The 5,179-nt window shown below is 33.4% G+C and overlaps 1 long non-coding RNA gene across 1 annotated transcript; it reads left to right on the top strand.

The window, feature by feature from the left end:
* The first annotated feature begins 232 nt into the window (after window positions 1-232).
* On the top strand, window positions 233-4,543 carry LOC111088220. Its single transcript, XR_002612818.1, has 4 exons — window positions 233-315; window positions 1,583-1,665; window positions 2,134-2,219; window positions 4,447-4,543. It is a non-coding gene; the product is annotated as an uncharacterized LOC111088220 (long non-coding RNA).
* The last annotated feature ends 636 nt before the right edge of the window (window positions 4,544-5,179 follow it).

The following is a 5,179-nucleotide window of genomic DNA, read 5'->3' as shown; positions in this document are numbered from 1 at the left end:
ACACTCTGCATAATAACATTCTAACAACACTCTGCATAATAACATTCTAACAACACTCTGCATAATAACGGTTTTTTCAGTCAGAGTAGCCTTTACCGTCAACAATTTTGGGATATTTTTTTTTATAAATTATTAGATTAATTACGCCTCTTTTGTATTTCATGTATGGAATTTCAGTACAATTTTACTGTCGATATATTGATGAAATTATTAAATATTGTTTCTTTCTTTTAGCGGACATACATTGTTTTGGCAACAATACGTGTTATCCACTTGCATTTGGGGTTCCTTCAATTCTTATGATAATCGCATTAGGTGAGTAGTTTGTGTTTGAACTTTTTCCTACTTGTTCCAGTATTTGAATGTTACAAGTCTTGAACTGATCACGTATACTTCACAAACCACGCTCAAATCAAAATGTAGTATTTAGAAATTTCATGTTGCTGTAATTGTATTTTTCAGGACTACCATACAACGCCATTAATCATAACTTGAGAGTACTTTAATAACTCAAGGTACCAAACAGTTTACAAAAGACATACAGGTTGAACGTTATAATGGACAGCCATTTTCTGCCCAATTTTGGGTTTTAAAAAAAGTATAGTCACTGGCAAAACGGTGGATAGCTCTTTTACAGAGAGTTATTATTTTGAATTTCAAGAGTCTATATAAATATTTTCTCTGAATATATAATTTTTACGGAATTCTGTATTGACATTTGATCGTTAAAAAGTTGAAGTTAATCATATAATATTACTTTTAATACGGCATATTTTGTGAAATATTAAGGGAAGATGAATACGTATTTTGTGAAATATTAAGGGAAGATGAATACATATTTTGTGAAATATTAAGGGAAGATGAATACCTATTTTGTGAAATATTAAGGGAAGATGAATACATATTTTGTGAAATATTAAGGGAAGATGAATACATATTTTGTGAAATATTAAGGGAAGATGAATACGTATTTTGTGAAATATTAAGGGAAGTTGAACACATATTTTGTTCGTAGGATTTTCAAAATATAACAATCAATTTTATTATAAGAAAGGTATTTTGAATAAACGCCCAATGAACAGGACTTTGGTTGTTACTGAAAACATACCTATCAGTTAAAAAGTGTATTAGATCAAGACAAGAAATGGACGCAAAGGCTTTGAAAACACTTTGATGTTGCTTGATGTTGTTAAAGTAAAGAGATTTTTAAATACCAGTAAATAACAACAATAATTTATTTCAATCGTACTGTACTAATGTTTCAGATTGGTTACTTAATTATTTTGCCCGCAGTATGTCTGCGGAATTACAACGCTAGAATCCGGGTTTTGATACCCGTGGTGGGCAGAGCACAGATAACCCATAGTGTAGCTTTGTGCTTAATTACAAACAAATAGACTTAATTATTTGTTGAACATCCATCACAAGCCTACCTATAACTGCGCCATCTATTAAGTGTTTTTTTCTTATCGAAATATTGCTTGGATTTTAATTTTTAAAAACATATATAAAAGTAAAGATTTGGTTTGTCCAAAGTGTAAAGATAATATGCTTTACGAGTCTTGATATAATTCTTCCATAGCTATGTTTTTGTGTGGAAAACCATTTTACAACATTATCCCATCGCAAGGAAACATTGTGTTCAGAGTTTTGGAATGTATATTTGTAAGTATAATTTTTCCCTTATGCCTATTTTCTGTTGTATGCTATTAAAACAAGCGATATCACACAGTAAAAAATCAAATTAAATACTACTGACGTAAAGGCACAGATCTACAACAAACTGTCTTCTTAAACAGCAACTCACTAGCTTTTCTTGTTATTTAACGTAAGTGAGAGCATGAGTAACTCCAAGAACAAGAAAAAATTCAGGAAGACTCGTGATGGTTAAGCCACAGTTGTGTAATCGTGTTTTAAGTACTAAAATACCTTAGAACACAGGTTTAAGTGTTTCATGGTCCAACTAAGTATACATAGAAACATTAAGAAACGTAAATACCTGATATATGTTTTTGTTACAACTTCTGAGCAGAGAGGTGCACTGTTTGAATTCAACTGGTTATTAAATTATGTATTTAGATAGCATAAGTGTTCCACGACTGGTATTTTACACGGTTTTGTAATTCTTTCTAGTACGCACTCAAACGAAAAGTAAGAACCAAGAAGAAAAAGAAGAACGGAGAGAACATTGGTTGGACTACGCTGATGACAAGTATGATGTAAGAATATCGTAAAATATATCTTAATTACTAGATGTACTTCCGCAGGATCCCCGAATGTGTTTTGTTTAAAGAGTAAAAAACAAAACAAAATAAAATTAACAGTAAAAATAACAGTAAAAACAAAATAAAATTAACAGTAACAAATATTATTATTTCTTGCCTTTGAAAATTATATGTCATGCTGTGGTGTAGAATACAGATTGCATAATTCTTCTCGTGATTCATGGTATGCGTACGTTTTACTGACGTCACGACAGTATAAATTGCAATGTTAAGCGACCATTATGTGACGTAATTTTAGTGTTTATTGACTGGCTGACGGACAACACACTACAGTGATGCAAGTGGTTAAAGCAGGTGACCCCTCCAGGCGGCCTTCAGCCCCCTTTCGGGGAAATAACGTATTAAAAAGTTAACAATACCTGTAAACATGTTTGCAATTCTCATTTAGTTACGTCGGAAACAGAGGCATTCACTAACATAATCTTGTCTGAACATACAATTTATGTTTTACCGGCTTCAATAACTCTCATAGTTTAGTTTATTTCAAATATATATATATATATAATGCTCTAATTCTTGAAAACCTTTAAGGGATTAGATTAACAACGTCAAAAAATATAATAAGCCTAATACTAATGTCTTGTGACATATATAATTAACTATAATCATGCTTGTAAAAGGCGTTCACACCACTACGGTTGTTTTCCGTGTGATGGCTTTGCTGCAGTCCCTTCTTCCACAGCCAGAAGTGCTCTGTGTGTTGGCTTTACTGCAGCGTATTCTGCATATTCCGCCGATTGTGTTATATGTTATAATTTTGCTACAGCCTCTTCTTCCACCGCCGATTGTGTTATATGTTATAGTTTTGCTGCAGCCCCTTCTTCCACCGCCGATTGTGTTATATGTTATAGTTTTGCTGCAGCCCCTTCTTCCACCGCCGATTGTGTTATATGTTATAGCTTTGCTACAGCCCCTTCTTCCACTGCTGATTGTGTTTTGTGTGATGCCTTTAGTTTCGAACTATTGGTCTGGAGTGCAACTTTCACTGCAAAGGGCTCTTGTGAAACACATCAGCGTCAAGATTGCCCCACTATTCTTTACGCCCTTTCAATAAAAAAAAAAAAAACACCAATCGCGTGTCGATGACGACTTATGATGGTTCTTCTAGGTAACTCATGACGACATGACACAAAGGAAGGAGTTACATATATGCACCAAGAAAAGCACAGCGATGATACGAAACACAGACTTAAGCTGCACGAGAACGGATAGCTTTACAGTGAAATGAACGAGACGAAGTCATTTATTTATGCACCACGATTTAGGGCGATTTGAAACACAGGAAGGAGTTACATATATGCACCAAGAAAAGCACAGCGATGATACGAAACACAGACTTAAGCTGCACGAGAACGGATAGCTTTACAGTGAAATGAACGAGACGAAGTCATTTATTTATGCACCACGATTTAGGGCGATTTGAGACACAGGAAGGAGTTACATATTGATAAGATACATTGATTTTTTTTTTAAACAAAGAGCATATGAATAACTGAAAATATTCGTGTGATTAGAAAGGTACTGAAATAAAACTAATTACAAATTAGAAATTAGGAAAAAAAAACTCATGTAACATCATTGCCATTACAATAATATGTATTGACATTTCCACAAATGTGTGTTTATTAAGAAAAATAAAATAACACTATTAAGTAACTGCAACAAAGCAGAAACATTTATTAATTTATAATTCATCTGGCATTATTTAGATTTTACACTGTATGGGGGAAGGGAGGTAAAGGACTTATAATCAGTAGCCGCCTCGTTATCACAGTCAACCCAAAGTGCAATAATGCTTTGGCAACGAAGTTTCCCGCCAAACATGCTCGCCCTTTCAGCCGTGGGGGCGTTATAATGTTACGCTCAATCCCACTATTCGTTGGTAAAAGAGTAGCCTAAGGGTTGGCGGTGGGTGGTGATGACTAGCTGCCTTCCCTCTAGTCTTAAATTGCTAAATTAAAGACGGCTAGCGCAGATAGTCCTCGTGTAGCTTTGCGCGAAATTTAAAAAAAGAACAACAACAAAAATGCAACGACGTTAAATAGTGTGTAATAATAATAATAAAAACTTAGTTGTTGCTTTACACTAAATCAAGTACAATATTTAGTTTAGAGAAGAAAACTGATTACGTAAAGTTTCTTTTCCACAAATATTTCAACAGTTGAAACTGATAGAAGAGATCAAGATGGTGCTCCATGTTTTGAGGCTTTATATTCCGCTACCTGTGTTTTGGGCTCTTTTCGATCAACAGGTAAGTGCATGATTAAAACTTATAATTCTTATTCAATGTTTGTTTAATTAATTTTAAAACTTAAACCTCCTTATGATATTCTTAGCTTACCAACTTTTAAGTTCTGTTGTCTCATACAAAAAAAGAAACTGAGTAATACATATTTTCCTAAACCCGTGTCATTATTTCTTAACTTTTTTTTTTCACTTTACACGGGTATTCAACCTCTCTCATGGGCCTTACCGAAATATTCATATTTTTCTTTTTTTTGCTCTATCTTGACTCAGTTTATCTCTTCCCTCTGTGGTATTTAGGTCCACTGATATCCGACAGAGGAGTTTAAAAGTATCCGCAAAACGGATATTTCGGAAATGTTATTAAGATAATAAGTCGAGTACAAACGGCAAAGAAAAGAAGCCCACTAAAGCGACCAAATAAAATGAAATTTTTATAAAAATAAGTTAACTTTAGGTTCTTTCCACATTCTTCTTAATTCAATTTTAGCTCGAAATTAAGGTGTGTAATGAATAAGATTTGAGATTTTTCTTTTTTCTCACACACAAGTCACTTCCCAATATGATTTTAGTTCAACATCAGAACTCATCAGTTATGTCTTTTTTTTCACACACAAGTCACTTCCCAATATGTTTTTAGTTCAACATCA

The sequence above is a fragment of the Limulus polyphemus genome, unplaced genomic scaffold (genome assembly GCF_000517525.1).
Source record: "Limulus polyphemus unplaced genomic scaffold, Limulus_polyphemus-2.1.2 Scaffold3352, whole genome shotgun sequence".
NCBI classification, from domain to species: Eukaryota; Metazoa; Arthropoda; class Merostomata; order Xiphosura; family Limulidae; genus Limulus; species Limulus polyphemus.
Note: the sequence above shows the minus strand (reverse complement) of the source record. Positions and strands in the feature narration are given on the sequence as shown.